General features: G+C 35.1%; 1 long non-coding RNA gene across 1 annotated transcript; it reads right to left on the bottom strand.

The window, feature by feature from the left end:
- Positions 1 to 3020: 3020 nt before the first annotated feature.
- LOC123379387 lies at positions 3021 to 22623 on the bottom strand. Its single transcript, XR_006583774.1, has 3 exons — positions 22539 to 22623; positions 8215 to 8415; positions 3021 to 3221 (listed from the first exon to the last, which is right to left on the bottom strand). It is a non-coding gene; the product is annotated as an uncharacterized LOC123379387 (long non-coding RNA).
- Positions 22624 to 23632: the final 1009 nt, after the last annotated feature.

Here is a 23632-nt window from a genome sequence, read left to right as displayed (position 1 = left end):
AATGTGGGTTGCTCTGCATAATGGCTGCAGCATTCCCCAATTGTACCGGAAATGCTATCAAGTGAGAAATGGCATCTCAATGTGACTTACTAAGATGTGATAAATGCACATTTGGAAATAATCTGGTGCATTTTGAAATACGAATATCAACTCCAATTTAAGCCCATTATTCTTTCTAAATGAAATGGCTTTTTTTTAGATGACTAATTTACATGAGCTATTCACTTAATAATATTTAGGTTGTGTTGTTTAATTTTCCTGGTTATATCTGCTTTGTAAGCGAGGGTCTCTATTTTATGGAGTGTCATCTGGGAACATTCTGTAAACTTGAAACCACAAAGGAGGCAGGGTCAATGTGGTAAACTCATTCATTAACCACTAAGATTTCTGGGTAAAGGCTCTTAAAATTGCGTCTCTTGCCAATAGAAGCCACTGAATAAATGCCCATTAAATTAATATATGAATACATTTAATTTCTATTTTAAATAAAGGGATTGGACTTAATGTCTAATAGTTTTCTATTCTCACATGCTGTCTATAAATGCTCAAAAGGAAGTAGATTCCTACAGTGTATAACTGAAATTATGCACAGTGATTCATCCTGCTAGAAGCAGAATAATTTCCCAAAGAAGGGAGATTGTAATTGGTTTTTTCTTCTGCCCCAGAATTCTTTCTGCCACTTTCTCCTTTATAGTCCTCTGAATTTCCAGTGCCTCAAGGTAAGGTTCATTAGTGTGACTCCTTCCATTATAATTTTCTCTTTAACTAGTGAAACTTAAGTAAAGGTGGAGGCTATCCCCAGAATAAGTGACAAGGTGAGTATTATATGCTAATAGCAGATCGGGAAAGAAAACAGTATATGTATAACAGGATAGTCCCAGTTATCTGGCAGTCAACGTCTATATATCAAGTATAAAGTAACCATATTCTCTATAGAGAGCTTCCAAGGACATTCTTGAATCCCTCCACGCTTGTTAAGAAGCTGTTGCATGAGTTTGATTATCTTCAACCATCACCTCATCCTCTTGACCCCACACCAGTATATATAATCTGAGTGGACACAGGAAAAAGAATAAAAAGTAATCATTGAATTTATATACATACCCTCAACCTCAGAGGGGTCTCCAGATAGTCAGAGATGGAGAGATGAGTTTCACTCTATAGAAGGATACTGGCCACGCTGTGAAACCTCAGATTATCCAAGGCTCTAATGACAAAACACTGCACAGAAGAGAATTATTGTGTACCTGAGATGTGTATGTCCTAGAATTGGGTTCACAAAGAGTTCTCATGTCTGTTTCCCTCCAGGAAAGTATTGAGGAAGCCAGTTGGCATAGGCCACACCAGTCGAACAGTAAGGGACCATGTTATCATATGTCTGGGAAGAAGACATCAGCAACTCTCCACGGCATCTAAGAAACCTGGTTACTTTGAAGAGCACAGAAGAGAGGCTCAGCAGTCCAATGACCCCCCTCTCTGAAAATGCCCTCAACAGAGACACATGAGACCAGAGATTTTTTCACTTTACTGAAAGGAACCCCATTATAGGAGTCCATTTTGCCTATTTTCTCATCCTAGTCTCCAATGCCAGAGAATTAGAAAATGGAATGGACAATCAAATTCATTCTCCTACACACTGAACCCAAGATACAGGTCAAGTATGAGCTGGGAGGGTGAGAGATGACAATGAAATTTTAAGTAGTCTTGAAGTGGTCATTTTAATAGCTGAAAATGGCTAGAAAGTTACAGTGTCTAGCCAGAATGCCATTATGGCTCCAGGAAAGAGAGAGTCAGAAGAGTTTATCTGAAGGCAGCAGTTAATGAAAAAGCATAACTATTTTATATTTGTAGCCTGCTGGCTTCCAGTCGTTCAATAAACTAGCTGCACATATATGGAGTGAGGACACAGTGATGTGGAGTAGAAAACCAATAATGGGGGGGAAAGAGGAAAAAAAGAGGAGTAAAATCCCATAATTAGTATGCATCCATTAGAACCTTAATATCCAAATATGGCATATGGACCAGTATCACTGGCAAAACCTGGGAACTTGTTAGAAATGCAGAATCTTGGGCTCCTACACATCTAAACAGAGCTTTACAAAATTTAAAGTGCATCAAAATCCCAGGGAGACTTTGATAAAACAGATTTCTGGGTCCACTCCAGAACTTTTGAATCATTAGGTCTGGGGTGGACCCAGAGATTCTTAATTTCTAATAAGCTCCCAGGTGATACTGATGGTACTCATCTATGGGCCACATTTTGAGTTAGTAAGGCAGGTAGAAGCCTAAAACTTGTGTTTATCTACTTGCTTGATTTTCCCAATAATTAAAAATTATCTGAACAAGAGGGATGAAGGGATGTGTTTCTCTTTACTTCCTTCCAAAAATCATAGCCACTTTAGCATGCAGCAAAGAGCTGTTCTCCTCCCTTATCTTGTAGAAACGTGAAAGAATTGGGGAACAGATATCTAGCTAAATGCAAAAACAAATAACATATATATAAAAAAGCAGATAACAAGAAAAATCATATCTTTTAAAAATTTCTTTCACTCTTCTGTTCTCTTATTAGACTTTTTGTATGTATATACAGATCTTCCATGGCTTATGGTGACATTACATCCTGATAAGCCCACCGTAGACTGAAAATATCATAAGTCAAAAAAGCATTTACTACTTCTAACCTACTAACCTAGCTTAGCTCAGGCTACCTAAAACATGCTCAGAACACTGATATTAGCCTACAGTTGGGCAAAATCACACAAAGCCTACTTTATAATAAAGGGTTAAATATCTCATGCAATTTATTGAGTACTGTGCTGAAAGTGAAAAACAGAATGGCTGTATGGCATAGAATGGTGTAGAGAAAAAGAAAAAAAAAGACAGTGTAAGATAAGAGCATCCACTGTCTACCCTCTTGCTCATGTGGCAGACTAGGAGCTGTGGGTTGTCTGCTGTTGCCCAGTGTCAGGAGAGAGAATCGTATGCATATCACTAGTTGGGGAAAAGATCAAAATTCAAAATTGGAAGTGAGGTTTTTACTGAATGCACATTGCTTTTACATCATTGTAAAGTGAAAAAATTGTAAGCCAAAGCCTTGTAAGTTGGGGACCATCTGTAGTGCGTTCTCTCCACCATTTCTTGTGGCAATTTCCCATTATTTTACTGCCTTATTAGGCTCTGAGTGTATTCTTTTAATGTCTCTCTTTTCTTCTTCATGGACTCTAAAGGAAAAAAAAATAGAGCTGAGAAGTATCTAATAGAACTGAAAAAATTACATAAAATCTGCCATGTAATTTGCAAAACTCCCAGTTCTATTGTTTTATGAAAATGTAAAACTTGCACATTTTTTCCATCAGGCTAGAGAATAAAAACCCATGACAAATAATCAAACCATGTCTCTGTTATGAAATCTCCCACAAAGAAAGCAACTGCCATTTCCTTTTTGTGTGAGGAAATGTTCAAAGAGAACATTTTGATGAGGAGTTGGATGAGGTATCTGAGAGAAAAGATAAGATAGAAAATTCTGCACAGCCTACCCTTACCCCAACCGGCTTATCTGAGATTCTCCCTGGGGATCAGCTAATGCTTCCTCCGCTCTCAGCAGGGAAGCTGTAGGAGAAGCATTGTAAAAGTTCCTCTCAGCAGCTTCTTTCCCCCATGGCAGTCATTACCATTAACAATGGCTGAGGGTTTCATCACTCTGCAGTTTAAACTCTTTGAAATAAAGTTCACAGATAAACATCTAATCTGCTGCATAAACCAATAATTAGATGATGATTCCAAATAGCATAGCTTACCACGTATTGGATGGAAATCTGAAGAACCAAACTAAGGGGAAAATATCGGTCCCCAACATTTATTTTCTATACGGTGCTGAACAACCACCTGGATTTTTGACATAGGAGAATCCCTGTGTTTTGTTTGTGTGTGTGTATTTGTTTTAAGGTTAGAAATCAAGACTATATTTTTCTTTTAGTTAATATTTGCATTTCCCTGAGACACTGTTCTTGTGGTTAGAACCAGTGGCTATTCCATAAGTAGTTTCTGAACAAGCTTGATGTCTCTCCTCCTTTGTCTCCTTCACTTACAAAAATCATTTATCCCAAAATAAGATGTCAGGTCTCCAAACTGTAGTTTCTACCCCATCTAGGTACCAAACTAAATGAAATCCAAGATTCAGACTTCTCAGGGTCAAGTGTCAATGAAATTCTCCACAAAGACTGGTTGACAAAATAAAGCATCCCTGTGGAAACCTTATAATTTTTACAACACAAGGAAGATGACTTTTTCTTGTCTTCCTGAACCAAAGGTGCTGTTAGAATAATCTTCATGAGTCTCATTATATGTTATTAGCTTTAAAATGCAAGCTGTATCTTTAATAACACGATTGTATTTTTCTGTTGCCATTTTAACTAGAGAATTTCTCAAAGTTCTGTGAATGGTAAATAACTTTATATATTAATAGATGCATATTACTATTGTGCATTCAGAGCCCTGGTGCTTTTAAAATAGGGTATGCATTGACTTGACTCTCATTTGATCATAGAAAAAATAAAGAATGCAACCCCTTGAAACATGCTGAAGGTTTGTGATGTTTTTTGAGGGGGTGGAGGAGAACCATAATATGTCTTTCACCACTCTCACTTTGACCAAATCTGCTATAGAACTAATAATTTTCTAAGGAAAATAACTTCTTTCCCATGCTATTCATATACAGTTCATACAGCAGACAGAATACTTTGTTAAGAATGTGAATAAGGTCGTATCACTGTCATGTTTTCAGTGTTCCAATGACTTCATATCACTTATTACAATCTAAATATCTTACCAGGCCTAACATAATCTAGGCCTTGATTACCTCTATGGTCTCTACCACTGTGCCCTTTTTTCTGCCTCAATCCCACTTGTCTTCTAATTATGTTTTGAATATGCCAATTGCAATCAGCGATGCCTGGGGCGTATTCTCAGGGCTCAAGAACTAAATAAAGATAGTAAACTAAAAAAAGATAGATTGATAGCATTAGTCTGCTCATAGATACCTTTTTTTTTCCACTTGTGAACTAACTTACCATACCCTCATCTTGAGAAATGGTGTTGAATTACTATTATTCATTATTTCCTAAAAAATTCTCAAAGCCAATGCCTGAATAGATATTTGCCTAAAGGACTTGCACATTGAATACAATGTGAAAGGTCTCCCATTGTACCCATTGTCAGGAGTCTTACATGTCTGAAAAAAGGTAAAGCAAATGGAGTATAAGATATATCCATACATTTGATTATCTGATACAGTTCAAATAAATAAATACATAAATAAATAAATAAATAAATAAATAAATAAATTTCCTTCCCTTTCCAGTAATAGCTTGTATAGCTTGTATCATACTAGCCCTTTTTCTAAAAACAATTATAAACTCAGGACAATATATGTAAAACAAGACCTATAAAGCATTGGACAGCAACCATAATAGGGAAAAATAGGCAAAACTTGAGACAGTGAGAACATAAATGAGGGTGAAATCATCTTGGGGAAAAACTCCAGTCCACAAGGCATGCAGCAGATAAAGATCAAGCAGAAAGCTGTGGTCCCTTGGGTTGGGTAGTCAGATATTAAATTTTAAGGCAGCCTTTGTAGCTGGAATTTAAGGGAAAGAAATCCTTGGAAAAGAAGAATCTATAAAGTGCACACATAAACTCACACAAATTTGTGACTGACATCTGAATTATTTGCACACGGGATGAGATTCCATACAGTCCTGGAGAAACAGCAATTCTAATGAAAGGAAGATATGACTAGAGATTTGAATTGTTACTGGCTGCTGGAGAGACAGATTTTTATGTTCAATTCATGCCAAACTAGAGGGCCTTGGTAACCATGTCAGACTTCCCACTGAATTCCCAAAAAGGCCATGTCTTATAATTAGAACCCATATTCCAGAACTAAGCTATTTTCTTTAGGGCTAAGAGAAAACAAACAAACAAACAAACAGATTGACTTATAGAAAGTACAACCTAAATTCAAGTCTCCATAAAATCAAGATAACTCGCTTGTAACAGTCTGCTAAAAAAAATCAACACAATTTAGAGGGAAATAATAATCTTACGTCTTAGCACATCACTTAAAACACATAACCACCAGACATGAAAATACACAGGAAATGTATGATGTAGAGGAAAATAGGCAATAGAAGCAGATAAATGACCCAGATTTTGGAATTAGCAGACAAGAATTTCAACATAATTATGCTAATTCTGTTATTGACCATCCTGATGTAATTGGAGTAGTCATGCCTATTGCTGTAAACATCTAAAAAACTAGACACAATATTTAGACAATTGCTTTCAGATATTGGATAATAGTCATTGCAGAACTTTGATCCCTGAAAGGAAGAGAAAAGTGAGACAAAATCTCACCTAGCATTCTGTCTGAAATACATTTCAGAATACTGTGCAGATAATACAAGTAATGTATGGAAATTTCACTAAGTTTAGGAGTGAGAGATCAGAGTTCAGGAAGGATAAAGTGGTTAAAATTTCAGAGTAATGAAAATGAGGTGGCTAAATAGAGAAAAAGGTCAAGTAAACTGCTCAAGATTCCCTTTGAGTTGATTGCTAAATTGTATGCTGTGGATGTTCAGACTGAAACTCCATAAGGATAAGAAAAGAATGGCAAGGAAGCAATAGACTAAACAATTTCCCCTAGGCTGAGGGAAACTGAATTCTAATTCATCAGAGTGGACATTCCTTGTTTATTATAAAGGGTGCTCAGTAAAGACTCTGGAAAAATCATGCTTTGGTAATGCTAAACTAGACCTGGATTAAAAGCTTTTCTGTGCTCACCATAACTAAATTGCAAAGATAATTTGAAAGGGTCAAGTTGCTTGGTATATAACTGAATTGCCTGTCAGAACCAAGTCTAATATTAAAAAAATAATAACAAACTACATCACTCAATAATGTAGAATTCACAATGCATAATGTCTGGCAAAAGAAAATTTCTAGTAATAATAAGGAGATGTACATGAACAAGTCAGTCAATGGAAATGTAAACATGGTAGAAATATAAAATTAACAGAAAAGGCTTTTTAAAGCAGCTACTAAAAACACGTTCAAGGACGAAAAAATAAGGAGAGAAATGGAAGCTTAAAAAAGAGCATAAAACATAGTAATATAAAAATACAATGTGTGTAAAGTATAAAATGAATTAGAAGAGTTAATAAACCTCCAAAGAAAATATCAACAAACTTAAAGACCTGTTAATAGAAATTATAAAAGCTAAATCACGAACAGAAAAAAACCAAGAGTAAACAGAGTTTTCATGACCCATCTACTAATATGAACAGGTCCAACAAATGTATAATCAAAATCCAAGAAAGACAGGAGAGAGGATTTAAAAAAATAAAATTTCAGGCATGCCTGAGTGGCTCAGTCGATTAAGTGTTCGACTCTTGATTTTGACTCAGGTCATAAGATCAAGCCCTGTGTCAGACTCTGCACTGAGTGGGGAGCCTGCTTGAGATTCTATCTTCCTCTCTCTTTATCTCTCCCCCACTCACACATGCATGCACACTCTCTCTTAAAATAAACATTTAAAAAAGTAATAAAATTTACAAATTTAATGAAAAGTATACATCTACTAATTCAAAACTCTCAATGACCTGTAAACAGAACAAACAAAAGAAAACCACATAAAATCATGTTGAAATAAAATTTCTGAAAACCAATAATAAAGAGAAAATTTTAAAAGCATTGAAAAAAGACACTATGCAGAAAACTCTCAAGTGGGAATTCTACATCCAGGGGAAAATGTTAATGAAAAGAATATAAAATTCTTTCAGACAAAAGCTAAGAGAATTCATCTCAAGCTGACCTATGCTATGTCAAATAATTTTTTAAAAATCAAAAAAAACTATGCCAACTGAAAATTTGAATTTATACAAAGAAATGAAGAGCACCAGAGGGATGCATCCATGTAAAATATCAAGTATTTATCCATTTAAAAATATGATTTAAAAGATAACTAAGAACTTCTAGTTGCATCTCTGACAAGTAAATATTTGGAACGTGTCATTCCTAACCTTACAAAAAGAAAAAATTGTATAAATTACAAACCACAGTTTTTTCACAGACTCATCGGAGGACTGAAGTCACAGGGAAAATATCCCCATTCCATCTAGAGAAACTGGAGGAATATAGCAACCAAAATCTGCTTACCTGGAAAAGAAGCTGCTGAAACCTAAAATGGGAGAAACACTTATATGGTCTTTTGACTTTGTTGGGGGCTGAGTGTACATTAGTGTACGAGTGAGAAATTCCTGGGAGTTGCAGTCTTAGGGAGGGCATACATTTTTATGTGTTTCTCCAGGAGTTCCACTGCGTTCTCACAGTGAGGATCCAGAAAGAGCTCCACATGGCCTTGACAAGGAAAAGGAAATAGTAAACATTTTAAAGTCTGGCAGTAATAACACGAAGATGAAATTACAAATATTCTGGAAACTTCCATATCATTCTGTTAATAATCAATAAATCAAAACAGCAGAAGATCAGTAACTTAAATAGCACTGTAAATTAACAATCTAACTGACATTTATAAAATACTCCATCTAGCAATACTGATGAAAGAAAATATACTCATACATAATATACAAGATATAATATACAAGATTCACTGTATCAAAAACAAAAGAGATCTATTAAAGAACATTACAGATTATATGAAACTTAAAGAGGACAATAAAAAAATATAAAATACTTTATGCCAATAAATTCAGTAACTTAGATAGTCCAGACAATACCCTTGAACAATACAACTTACCAAAATAATATACACTTACAACATTTTAAAAATGTGAATAATTTTATAACTATTTAAAAAAGTTGAATGCACAATTAAACTTTCAAAAATAAAATTCCAGATCCTGCCCCAATTTTTTAATTGGTGAACTCTATCAAATATTTGAGAAAAAAAAATACCAAAATTATACGGACTGTTTCTAAAACATAGGAGAGAACTATTCTCAACATGTTTTATGAAGCCAGATTACATAAAAAAACATGGGAAAAATATCATGAGAAATAAAAATTACAGACCAATATTCCTTGTAAATATAAAAAATAATACAAAAATAATTAAAATAAAATACAAAAAAAATTCTCAACAGATATTAGATAATTAATTTCAGCAATGTATAAAGCAAATAATATACTGGGTCCATGTGTGATTTATCATAAGAATGGAAAGTTGATTTTACTTTCAAAATCATATATAATTTATCATGTTACTAGGATAAAGAAGAACATAATTATGGTAATCTTGATAAACACAGAAAAATGGATTTGACAAGGAGTCAACACTTATTTATCTTCAAAACATTCCTACTGTTCGAAGTAGAAAAGAATGCACTCATTCTTTTAAAAAACACGCATACACTTTAATTAAAATGTCACTGAATGCTGCAATACTGAAGCTTTTCTGAGTTTGGGAACAAGGCAAGGATATATCCTCTATTTCTTTTCAACCATGTACTGGTGATGTTATCCAATGAAATAAAATAAGAAAAAAGATTAGAAAGGATGTAATAAAACACTCTTACTTATAAATGATGAGATGTTACATAAAAAAAACTCTAAGGAATTCTATAAAAAACAGAAGAGTATTTTACTACTTTAGACTGGAAAAACTTTACTTACATAAGATAAAAAAGTAAAGCAGTATCCATAAAGAAAAAAACTTAATAAATTGGACTTCTACATAACTAAAATTTTTTGCTCATCAAAATTGCTGCTAAAAGTAAGTTAATAACATACACTGTCAATATTTAAAAATTTAAGGATAAACAAAAATAGATTAATTGAGCCAGCTGAGCATCCAGGAATAGAACCACACTTATATAATAAATTGATTTTTAATAAAGGGCCAAGGTATTTTGGAAAGGAAATTCTTTTTCAACCAAGAGTTGTGGAACAACTAAAGAGCTTTATAAAAAATAATATGTGTTGGGGCGCCTGGGTGGCTCAGTCGGTTAAGCGTCCGACTTCAGCCAGGTCACGATCTCGCAGTCCGGGAGTTCGAGCCCCGCGTCGGGCTCTGGGCTGATGGCTCAGAGCCTGGAGCCTGTTTCCGATTCTGTGTCTCCCTCTCTCTCTGCCCCTCCCCTGTTCATGCTCTGTCTCTCTCTGTCCCAAAAATAAATAAACGTTGAAAAAAAATTAAAAAAAAAATAATAATATGTGTCAACGCTTACATCAAACCATACACAAAATTTAATTGGATGGATCATACACCTAAACATATAGCTGATACTATAAATCTTCAAAGCAAAAAAAAAATCATAGGAAATATATTTTTATATTGAAGTAATAAAGATTTCCTTAGAACAGAAACAGCACTAGCCATAAAAGCTAAAGATTAATTGAACTTCATCAATAAAATGTTCTGCTCATTAAGAAAGTAAAAAAATATAAACCACTATTAGAGAAAAATTTGTAATACATTTATCATAAAAAAACTAGTATCTGGATTATACAAGGGACTTTCAACTCAATAATAAAAAGGCAAACAGCACAATAAAAATAATAGTTAAAAAGTGTTAGACACTTTATAAAAGAAAATTTGTGAATTTTCATAAAATACTAAGAAGATATTCAAATTTAATGGTCCTTAGGAAAATTAAAGTTGCAAGTTAAAATTACAGTGAGATACAACTATGTATTTACTAGAATGGCTAAAATTACATAGAATGAGTTTCAAATTTTGATGGGATATAATTCAACTATCAAATATTACTGACATTAGAGTGCATTAGTTTCCTCTTGCTGCTCTGAGAAAGTACCATTTGGCTTAAAACAACACACATTTATTCTCTTATAGTTATGGAGATTAGAAGGCTAAAATCAAGGTATTGGCAGGACTGTGTTCCTTCTGGGGGTTTCAGAAAAGAATATGTTTCTTTGCCTTTCCTATTTTCTAAAGACAACCTACATTCTTTGGCTCATGACTCTTTTCTCCTTTCTTCTTTAAAGTGCGTTCTTCTAACCTCTTCTTTACCATATCTCCTGTACCTGTTTCTCTTCCCTTCCTCTTATAAGACATTACTTGGAATTACTACTTCGCATCACTTTGGGCCCATCAGCATAATCCGGGATCTGAAAATCCTTAACCAAATTACATCTGCAAAATCTCTTTGTCACCATGAGGTAACATATTTACAAATCCTGGGGATTAGGACACAGACATCTTTGAAGGTCCATTATTCTGTCCACCAGAGAGCATAAAATGTAAATTTATTTTAGAGTACTATTAAGTTGAGAGTATACCTACCCTATTAGCATTTCTACTCTAAATATGAAAGCATATTTTTAGGGGTGCCTGGATGGCTTAGTAGGTTGAGTTACTGATTCTGAATTTCAGTTTAGGTCATGATCCCGGGGTTGTGGGATTGAGCCCCCTGTCCGGCTCCATACTGAGGACGTAGCCTGCTTGAGATTCTCTCTTTCCCTCTGCCCCTCTCCCCTGCTCACTCATTCTCTCTCTCTCTCTCTCTCTCTCTCTAAGAAATAATATTTTTAAAAAATAAATGAAAGCATATTTTTATAGAGAGTTTCATTCGAAAATGCTCATAAAATCTTTATTTATGATAAGCCCAAATTAGAAACAGCACAAATGTCTATCAATAGGTAAGTGCAAAGATAAATCGTACTAAACTCATAATAGAACACACTTATCAGGAATAAAGTTGCTTTAGCAATACAATACCAATACAATAATGGTATTGTAATAGCAATGTATAGTCACAGATGGCAGCTTCACTCGTGATGAGCACAGTGTAATGTATAGAATTGTTGAATCACTATGTTGTACACCTGAAACTAATATAACATTGTGTATCAGCTATACTTCAATTAAAAAAAGCATTATCAAAAAGGAGAATCAACTAGTGATACATAAACAACATGGACAAATATTTAAAAACGAAAACAAAAATATTATGCTGAGTGAAAGAACTCTTACATTGTGGATGGTTTCATTTACACAAGTTTCTAGAAGTAGCAAACTAATACATCCTGATGTAAATCAGACCAGTGGGTACCTTGCAATAGGAGAAAGGCAGGTAGAAAAGGAGATCAATTGAAAAGGGCACAAGGGAAGTTTCAGGGTTTTGAAGATGCTCTATATTTTGTTTAACATGGTGGTTATATGGGGATTTACATTAATCTAAACTCATTAAACTCTGTACTTAAAATTGTTACATTTCACCATATAAAAATTAAAATAAACTGTTTCCCACTCAAATCCTTAAAATCCTCAAGGGGAAAAATCTTTTAATGTTTAAAGAAAGAGAAGAAAATCCGTTTGCAAAAATTCTGAACCTTTCTACACTTATATTACCAAAGCAGACTGTAAAGGGATGTGGTTATGGTACAAAAGGACCAAATAAAGGGACCAGGGATATTGCAGAGGCACTAAAAGTTTATTTTATATTTACTTTTATGTGTCTGACTGTTAATTTTAAACTCTTCTGGAGGTTTTTGGATACTGTGAAGGAAGGACACTGTACCTCTCATCTGACTGCCTGAGGAGAATGCCTGGGACAGTGTGTGCCCAGGTAAGGAAAAGAGAGAAGAGCCCTTCTGGCTCTGAGGCTGAAACGGTCTGCTCAGCAAGACCCTCTTCCAGTTCTACTCCCCCCCACAACTCCCCACCCCAACCCCTCCACCTTTCCCATCCTGCCTGCTTGTGGGTACTGTTGTGATGTCCTCATGAGTCTACATATACTTAGAAGTGGTCAAGAGATTGAATTTTCCTGTAACCACAAACTATTACACCCTATCCTTTTACTGTAAGTTTTTTTTTTTTACTAAACCAAATTTCATCTCATTATATCTTCTTAATTTTATAATCTTGCTCTCATTTCCCAGGTTACCATTTTTTACTTTGAGCCTCATATGTAGATAATTTAATGATACACACAATGGTATTTCAGAAATTATTAGATTCTCAATATTCTAACGAAAACAATGGTAATCTCCACCCTCAGAGTAGCACTTGTAGTGTATTTTTCTACTGCAACCCTAATAACCCTAACTTACCTTCTTACTATTCACATCTTTACACATCACTTTTTTTACTTTCCAGCTGCATCTTCCCTGATAAAACTGTAAAATACTTTTATTCTTTTTTCTTTCTTTTTGCAGATATTCCTTCATATATTTACTTCATTGCTTTAATCTCAATACCAAAGGCCTCACTTTTCAATTTATTCATATCAAGGTAATTTGACATGGATTTCCTTGATTTTTTTTGCATTTCTGAAAACAAAAAACAAAACAAAAAAATGTCTATTTACCAATTGTCAGTTTGCTTAATCTTTCCTTTGTTTCAATGTTGCTTTTCACTTGCATTGTTAACTATTAAGTTTTTTTAAAAACTAATAGAATATTTTTCACTTTTTTTAAATTCTAAAACTAGTGTATTTTTATTACGGAAAAATAAAAAATTCAGATAATCAAGATGATTCATTTTTATACAACATATATTACCGAGTAGCTACTATGTGCTGAGTATTATTCTACAAGATAAGATACAGTCATTGCCCAAATATATAATGAGCTAATTCTAAAGGGATTTATCTTTTATTTCATTTGTTATTAGCACTTTGTCTCATCTCTTTTTTTTTTCTTTGTTATACTCACTGGAGGCTTATCAAATTTATTTATTTTCTTAAAGACCCAATTTTTAGTTTAATTGATTTTTTTAATGTTTATTTTTGAGACAGAGAGAGACAGAGCATGAGCAGGGGAGAAGAAGAGAGAGAGAGGGAGACACAGAAACAGAAGCAGGCTCCAGGCTCTGAGCTGTCAGCACAGAGCCCAATGCAAGACTCGAACTCACAAGCAGTGAGATCATGACCTGAGCTGAAGTCGGACATTCAACCGACTGAGTCACCCAGGCGCCCCGTTTAATTGATTTTTATATTGATTTTTGTTTTTGATTTTATTGATTTCTACTCAAATTTTTATTATATCTTTTCTTCTGCTTAGTTTGGATTTAATTTGCTCTTCTTTTTCTGGTTTCCAAAAGTAGGAATTTCAATTATAAATTTTAGATCTTTCTTAACTTCTAATATATATATGTTTAATATAAATGCATTCACCATAAATTTCCCTCTAGGCATTGCTTTTGCTCCACCCCACAAATTTTGATACATCATATATTTATGTTTATTTAATTAAAAATATTTTAAAATTTCTCTTAAGACTTCTTTTGTGGCACATGTGCTATTTTGAAGTATGTCATTTAATTTCAAACTATATGGGGATTTCTAGCTACCTTTCTGTTCTTGATATACAATTTAATTCCACTATGGTCTGAGAACATACTTTTTATGATTTCTATTCTTTTAAATTTATTAAGGTGATTTTTATGTCCCAGAATGTGGTCTGTCTTGATGAATGTTCCATATGAACTAAAAAGAATATGTATTTTGCTGATATTTTACAAAGTATTCTATAAATGTCAATTATATCAGTTGATTGACGGCACTGTTCAACTCAACCGTATCCTTATGAATTTCTGCCTGCTGGATCTGTCAAGTACTGATAGAGGGGTATTGAAATTTCCAGCTGTCATAGTGAATTGTTATGTCTTCTTGGAGAATTGACCCTTTATCATTATGAATTGTCCATTTTTATAGATCTTATTTATCTTCTGTTGGGAAAAATAGATAATAGTCAAGGTAAGTAAATATCAAGATAATTTCAGGTAAAGTTAAAGACTGCCAAACATAATCCAGGACAATATGCAAATGGGTAGGGAGGCAGGGAGATATGAAAGATAATTCGAAAGGGTGGTAAAGAAAGGTTTCCTGAGGGATGGTAGTTCAATGTGAAGGAGACTCTTTATGAAGAAATGGAGGAGAAAGTATCCCTGGCACATTGAACAGAAAGAACAAAGGCCTTGAGAGCGAAGCAAACTTCATGAATTCAAAGAACAGAAATTCCATGTATGTGGAGCTTCATAAGCATACAAGATTGTGGTGTGAGTAGAACATACTTACAAATTCCCAATGTGCAGGTACGTCACCGTTAGTAACATTCACACATTTTCAAGTGCAATTTCTGTTACTTTCAAACCACAGAAACACATTCTGGCTAAAGTAAATAGAACATATATTTACTGGGTATTCATGGGGAGCTCAGAAAAGTGAAATGAGTAAAGAATCATAGACAGAAGAGATAGAACCCTGACAAATCAGGGTGACTGGGTAACAGGAAGAGATGGCAGTTCTCACTTGGACCCAAGTAGCAGAAAATATCCACTATATGTAATAAATTCACTTTTCTCCTCTGTATCTAGAATGGTATTAGCTGTGTACCATCTTTAGAAGAATTGAGGAAATACATAAATCAGTTTCTGTAAAACTAATTTGATTACAGACACTTGGTTAAGAAAAGATGAAAGGTGTGCCACTGAATAATTATTTTTCACCACAAGGCTTAAGATTCTCCTCCCTGAGATTTGAGTTAGAAAAGCAGAATACCCCCCATCATCCTACAACTACTTTGAAGATTAGAAAAAAGTAGTTTCCTCAGGAAAATTTAGTTAATCTAGAAAGAAAAAAAAGGAAATGGATTCAGAACAACAAAATGCACACATGATTCATAGTTATATATGCACATAACCATTTTCATTCAGACATAGATGGAAATTCATTAATTGAATATTTCACATAAAAACCCCACAAATCTTTATTACTGGATATTAATGTAGGTTTAAATATTCTGAAATCACACAAAACATGGCAATGAATACTGACATGTATCTGAGTCCACAAATGCAGCCTTACTTTTTTTCCTAAGGAATGACTATTATTCAATCTTATTCAATATTATTCAATGACTATTATTCAATTATTCAATCAACTAGTTGTTGGTTTGTCTTCCAGAATTCAGTCTTATTAGCCAAGGAAGAGACACCTTGTTTCCCCATAATTTCATTGTTTAATGATGTATATTTGATAGGTATCTATTGTTTCATTTAAAGTCAAGCAAATTTAATTTTCATTTCTAGGTTTAGAACTAAAATTAAATATGTTATTCAAATATAACATGCTTTTTTTCCTTAGAATAAATTTCCTGTTCATGTCTGTTATCAATTTTCCAATTAAGATCTTCATCTTTTTATTGCTTTTAAAAAAATAGACTGTTTTTTAGAAGTTGTAGAAAAAATTGTAGAAAAATTAGAAAGATAGAACAGAGAGCTTCCACCCACAATCATTTCCCCCTCTTAATAACATCTTACATTACTATGGTACATTCTTTACAAATAATGAATAAATATGGCTATATAATTATTATTATTGACTGAAGCCCACAGTTACCCAATTTCTTAAAATTTTGCTTAATGCTCTTTTTGTGTTCCAGGATCCTGTTCAAGATACTACACTACATGTATTTGTCATGTCTCCTTGGACTTTGCTTGGCTATGGCACATTCACAGTCTACCTCTGTTTTTGATGACCTAGATGGTTTTGAGGAGTATTAGTCAGGTGTTTTATGGGATACCCTCTATTAGAATTTATGTTTTCTCACTATCAGACAATAGTATTGTTTGCCAGATTACTCCCCTGTTAAATTATTCTGCCCTCTTTATTTTTTAAAATATTTAAAATAAAAAATATTCCTACATCTAGGCTATTTGCTTTTTATTTGGCCTATGATTTACAAACATTGCTCCAATTTACTGTTTTGATCTAAATTTTATTGTTGATATTTTTATTGAATAAAAGTTTTAAATACTTGGAGAGCTCTTCTATTTGATGCTCTTTACTTTTTTTTTTAATTTTTAAATGTTCATTATTTTTGAGAGAGACAGAGCATGAGCAGGGGAGGGGCAGAGAGAGAAGGAGACACAGAATCTGAAGCAGGCTCCAGGCTCTGAGCTGTCAGCACAGAGCCCCATGTGGGGCTCAAACCCACAAACTGTGAGATCATGACCTGAGCTGAAGTTGGACGCTTAACTGACTGAGCCACCCAGGTGCCCCTGATGCTCTTTATGTTAAGATTTCTAGCATGTAAAATTTTACATTCACTTGTTTTCTCTTCATAATTTTATACTTTTCTCCATTTATTTAACCTATCAATTTAAATTATATTTGAAATGTATGCATTCTCAGCTTATGATTAGTACTCTTTTTCCTCCTGGATGTCCTTAACTTTCAACTCTATCTCCTGATGTCATGAGTTTTCAAGATCAAACTTCAAGTGGACATTTTATGAGTTTTCCTAAGTTACTTCCATTAAGTTTTAGGTACCCTGCCCCTGTGTTCTGGCTGGTACCTCAAACTTCTGTAGTACTTATTGAATCAATATTGTTTTTTAAAGTTATTCATCATTATGTTAGTCATTCCCTCTAAACTCTGAGCCCTGGGAAGCAAAGGGCATGTCTTATTCATGTTGTGCACTGCGTGATGCATACAATCATGCAGAAATTCCATAAATACTTATTGAATTGGATCATGTCCTTGTCCTTTACTCTTTTTTGTCCCTCATTAAAAAAAAATGTTCCCTACTGCCAACAGAATATATTAAAATGTGTCAGCCAAACCTTCCTCAACTGGTCCAAATACAACTTTCTAATTATTTTTCCTGCTATTTTCCATTATGTGCATAATCCACAATGGGCTATCTATGGGTCCCCAAACTCATAGAATTTTCCTACTCTCATCTCAGCTGTTACCTGGTAAGTGTGAATATTGTTATAAATCTCTCAGAAAGCAATTTGACAAGGTTCAAGAGTTTGCAAAGTTACTTTTGTGACCAGAATTTTTCCCTCTCAAATCTAACAAGGAAAAATAACCCTAATTATTGTAGGGGGAAAGGAAAATCTCTAAGACAAATAAACAGAAGATTTACATATACATTAAATTTTCATTGCAACTTTATTTATAATAAAGTAATTCACAAAACAGAAAAATGAATATAAAGCTTAAATGTTTATTGTCATACAATTTAGATAGACTTTAAATTTGGTAAATACTCATTTTTAACATTCCAATTTTTTCCTCTGAAAAGAACATCAGGTAAAGTCGTACTGCTTTCCCCTTTGTTTTGGAACTTAGAGCAGGTTATGAGATCCTTTGAGTTGGTACTTACAACTATCTTATTTATTATTAGTCTCTTTTTCCTTTATTTATTTTTATTTTATAGAGAAAGAGAGCATGTGAACCAGGGAAGGGGGCAGAGGGAGAGAGAGAGAGAGAGAGAGAGAGAGGGAGAGAATCCCAAGCAGTCTCCACACTCAGCATGGAGCTGATCCGGGCTTGATCTCATGATCTTGGCTGGGATCATGACCTGTGCTGAAATCAAGTCAGAGGCTCAACCAACTGAGTCACCCAGTTAGCTTGTTCATTAATCTCTTTTCTATGCAGAGCCTAAATTACACTGTGTTGAGCTAATTCCCTCTCTTTTTGTCTCCTACTGTCCCAAATGAAAGCATTATATGCAAATTATTTTTTAAAAATCACAAAACTATAAGAGATTTTTAAGAAAACAATTGTCTTGCCTCTCCTTCCTACTGCATCCCACTCTTCAGGTACAGTAACATTTAATTCTTCTTGTATTTTTTCAGATATACACGTTCATATTCTAAATAATAAATGTATACTGTTATGAGATTGTCAAGACAGAATCGTGATATATTTTAGTGAGAAATGCTAACCTAGTTAGAAGATAGTGAATTGTTTAATGGGAACTTATGAAGATGGTGTCACAAAACAGAAGACACAGCAGGATGCTCCCAGGTGAACGCATGACTTTGCAGTTTCTAGGACATAGAGCTGCCTATGACACTATCCTAGGCAAGTGGAGAGTCCACTATCCTAGGCAAGTGGAGGCACAGGGACACTTTTATTTCCTTCTGGGAGTAGCCTGTCCATTCAGATGCAAGAAAAGAGTCACTCACTATAAAAAGTTGGGATTGAAATCTCTGTGTGATTCGGCAGTGCTGATCAAGGGAGCAGGAGGAATTCATTACACAATGGCTGGCAGCTTTTTGATCAGCAGCCTCCACATGTCAGTGTCGTTAACTTTAAAAAAAATGTTTAATGTTTATTTATTTTTGAGAGAGAGACACACACAGAGACAGAACACGAGCAAGGGAGGGAGGACAGAGAGAGGGAGACACAGAATCTACAGCAGGGTCCAGGCTCTGAGCTGTTAATCCAGAGACTGATTTGGGACTTGAACTCACAAACTGTGAGATCATGACCTGAGCTGAAGTCAGACACCCTACTGACTGAGCCACCCAGGTGCTCTAATATCAGTAAGTCTTAAGAAAAGGGCTTCCTGTCCTTCTTCTTGATATTTATCAGCCCTGCTGTTGGTTTTCTGGAGTTGTGTGGGAGAAAGTGCTAGAAGGCTCTACTAATCAGAAAGCAGAGTTTTATTCAGATCCTCATTTGCCAAAATGAGTCTTCAGTTTTCCCTCTTTAATGACTAATATCCCAAGCCAGAAGTCCCTTTGATTCAGTTTCATAAAGGAAAATAAAATCAAGTCTAGAAAGTTAGGGAACAAAGGCTGGGAGCCCAACTGGCTTCATTCTACACAACCATTCAAACTCTTAGTTTTTAGCCCTTGTCTCATTTCTACTCTCTGCAGTACCAGCAATTCCTGAGTCTGCAATATCTAAGTCCTAAAGGAATTGCAGAAGAGAAATCAGTGATCTCTTCATTGGTACTTCCCTGATAAGCACTTGGGTTACTTTCTCTGTAGCCATTTACCACTCTTCTTTTTGCATTCTATATAGTGCAAGTTACAGAGGGCTCCTTCTCTTCATCAAATGTAAAACTTCTGTATCTTATTCTTGTGTAATATGTAGTAGAGTGATTCTGGAGCAGATAAGTGTGGCATTGTGGGATAATATGATTTATAGTAAGAAACATATTTGGGGCACCTGCGTGGCTCACTCAGTTAAGTGTCTGACTTTTGATTTCTGCTTGGGTCATGATCTCATGGTTCATGAGTTTGAGCCCTGCATCAGGCTATGCTCTGACAGTGTGAAGCCTGCTTAGGATTCTCTTTCTCCCTCTCTCTCTGCCCCTTCTCTGCTTGCTCTCTCTCTCTCTCTGCTCCTTCCCTGCTCACTCTCCTCTCTCTCTATCTGCCCCTTCCCCACTCATGCTGGCTCACTCACTCTCTCTCTCCTCTCTCTCTCTCAAAAATAAAAAAAAAACTTAAAAAAACAAACAAACATATATTTGGTTTCATATCCTCTTCTGGCACAGACTTCCTAAACCTCTGGAATTTAAGTCATGAGACCATAAAGGTGTCTTGCTATGTGAATGAGGTGACTTTTGGGAAATGCTTAAAGATGAAGACTGGTTGCCAAGAGAAGCAACCAATAACAATTGGAAGATTGGAATTTTCAGTCCCATTTCTCTGACCTCTGGGGAGGAGGGAGGAGCTAGAGATATAATCAATTATGAATGATCAGTGATTTAATCAATCATGTCTATGTAGTGATACCACCATAGAAACCCAGAAGAAAAAGATTGGAAACTTCCGGGCTCGTGAACACATGGAAATTGGGAAGAATGGTTCATTCAGAGACAGCATGGAAACTCCACATTTTTTTCCCCATACCTGTCCCCATACCTGACCCTACTCATCTTTTCCATCTGGCTGCTATTCAGTTATATTCTTTTATAATAAAGTGTTCATCTAGCAAATATGGTTTTTTGAGTTCTGTATTTTTCTCTGAGTTCTGTGAGCTGCTTTTAGCAATTTAATTGGAACCAAGGAGAGAGTTGTTGGAACATCTAACCTGTAGCCGATTGGTCAGAATCCCAGGTGACATTCTGGAATAGCAGTTGGTGTCTGAAGTGGAAGAGAGGCAGAATCTTGTAGAAATAAGCCCTAAACCTGTGGGATGTGACCCTACCTCCAGCTAGATCATGTCAGAATTGAGTTAAATTGTAGGACACGCAGCTAGTGTCTGAGAAGTGCTTGGCGGATGGTGTGGGACATGCCTCCCCATCCCTTTCCAACACCTCCCCCACCCCCGCTTGCCCCCACACACGCTGGAATTGGTGACCAGACCCTTTAAATTGCCTTTATATTGCTAACTTGAATCAGAAGTTGGCACAGTCATATTTAAACATGTGGATACTGACTCTGAGATTCCCATCTAGACAAAGTAGACATAATACCTCAGAGTACTGGACATCTAATTATCAGAGGTCCTGAAATGCATCCAGTATTTTCATGGTCGCAATGCTGTAGTAAGAGCATCAGATGAAAAAATCCAAACAAAATTAAAAGCTTCTTCTCTTCTTTTCTCTTCTAATGGTGCTTGCTAAATAATGTGGGATATAGATTTTTATAATGGTATTGAATTGATAAAGATAAAAAAATAAAGTCTTGACTGAAATTCAGATGATATATTATTAGGATAACTGTTTTAGTCCATTTTGCTGGAGTTTAGAAGTCACATTGTCTGTCCCCATTCATGCCAGTGGGCATTAGGAGTTTAATAAAGTTTTCTCAGTTTCTTCAAGACTAATTGGTCTCTATCTTCTCTTTATTACCTTTGGACCCCCAGGGAGACTTCAGCCACTAATGGAGAAGAGACTCCAGGGTCTATTAATAATGCATTTATAACAAATCAGTTTCATTAAAGCTGTGGAAAAATGTGGGAAGATGCTTATAGAAGAATGACAAGGAAAGAAATCAGAATAAGCTACATAATCAAATATTATTATGTATAAGAAGACTTGAAGTAAATATACCAACATACTAGTCATAATGTTTTGTCATCTTATTTTTTCCATATTCTTGAAATTATATTTAATGAGTATATATGACTTTTAACATGCACATTATTTTGGGGGGGACACCTGGATGGCTCAGTCAGTTAAGCATCCATCCTCGGCTCAGGTCATGATCTTGCAGCTCCTGAGTTTGAACCCCGCGTCGGACTCTACTGACAGCCCATAGCCTAGAGTCTGCTTTGGATTCTGTCTCTCTTTCACTCTGCTCTTCCCCCACTCACATTCTCTCTCTCTCTCTCTCTCAAAAATAAATAAACATTATAAAAAAATTTTAAATGCACATTATTTTTATAAAGGGTTTGATTTTACATATTTTGAGGTCTGACTCAAATATAACTTCCCTTTGCTTTTCTGGTAATATCCTCAGTAGAAATAATGTTTTGCTCCTTTTAAAATCTACAAATTTGATTTGGTACAGCTTCTGCGCACTTATCACATACTGCCTAGTATTTTAATTAGCTGACTATTTTTTTTTCTTTCCATTTAAGAGCCAGCATTCAGTAGCTTGTGTGCTAGCTATATTGGCCAAGGCTCCAAGCAGTGTTTAGCATAGTAGTTACTCAGAGACACAGGTATAGATGAGTGAATGAACTACCTTCCCCAGCTCCACAGTCATTTTGGTAACTTGCTGGACACTATGAGCACATTGCCCAACACTGATTTTCCTTCCAAAGCATCATGCAGTGAAAGCTTCCCATTACAAAACTCACCATATTTATTACACCCTGAAGGTAGAGATTTTTTCCCATTTGCCTTTATCAAATGTTTATCCTCTTTTATCCATGTCTGTTGCCATGGTAGCAGCTCAAGACAGGGCTGAGCAAATCATAAGAATTCTTACACACACAGACTGGTTACTACAGTGGTGGCAGCTTGCTTACGATGCCGAATGAGTGTTTTCACATGTCCTGGACTGCCCTTGTTTTCAAGGCCAGATGTCTTATTGCCTTTGTGAAGACGCTTGCCTTTTAAAGCTGTAAATAAGCAACCAAGTAGAAAGATTCACGTAGCGTTGCTAAATTCCGAGGTGCATTTGTTTTGATCTTTTTAGACACCATAAAAATTATAATTTTTAAAAATGTTTCGTTAACTATGCAAGTTCTTTCCTTTATTTAAACCCTGTACATGGGGATAGTGGCTGCTTCTACATTTCCTAGGGGAAAAATAGTTACGTAGTAACAAAACACTCAAGGTCCTGTGGTCTAACCTCACATGTCTCCCAAAAGTACTGTACTCTTCGTAACCAGATATATATCTATTGTTTTCCTTCAATTTTCCTGAGAAAGCAGTACTAAAGCCATCCTAATATGTTATCTCTGTGATATGTTCCTAATGTCTTTCACTTTGTATTTTTCTTCTTTCTTGTTCAGCCTATTGAAAACGGCGATTTTAGAAGTTAAGAGTCAAGGATCATAGAATGTTCTGTGATGAAAAGGACCTCAGAGAATATCTACTGCAACATTTTCACTTTATTTGTGTGAAAATTGAGGCATAGAGACAAAAAGTTAACTTTCAAAGGCCATGCAGTGATTTAAAGGTATATTTTGTTATAACTAGAATGATCTGATTTCTAACCCAGCGCTACTCACTCCTTATGACTGGACATCAACATGAGTTTCAAGCAAAAAAATTGGATCTGCTTTAAATATAAACAACAGCAACTACAAAACCTTCAATGTTAAGGGAGATCTTGGAGTTTGTCATGAGAGATGCAAGGTGGGTTTGGGCTTAGAGAGAATTATACCAGATCCCTCACAGTTCTAAAAGGTGCCATATGACAAGACAATGTCATTTCTTGGAACAT

The sequence above is a fragment of the Felis catus genome, chromosome C1 (assembly GCF_018350175.1).
Source record: "Felis catus isolate Fca126 chromosome C1, F.catus_Fca126_mat1.0, whole genome shotgun sequence".
In the NCBI taxonomy this organism is placed as follows: Eukaryota; Metazoa; Chordata; class Mammalia; order Carnivora; family Felidae; genus Felis; species Felis catus.
The sequence above is the reverse complement of the archived record's forward strand: the minus strand, read 5'-3'. Positions and strand labels throughout refer to the sequence as shown.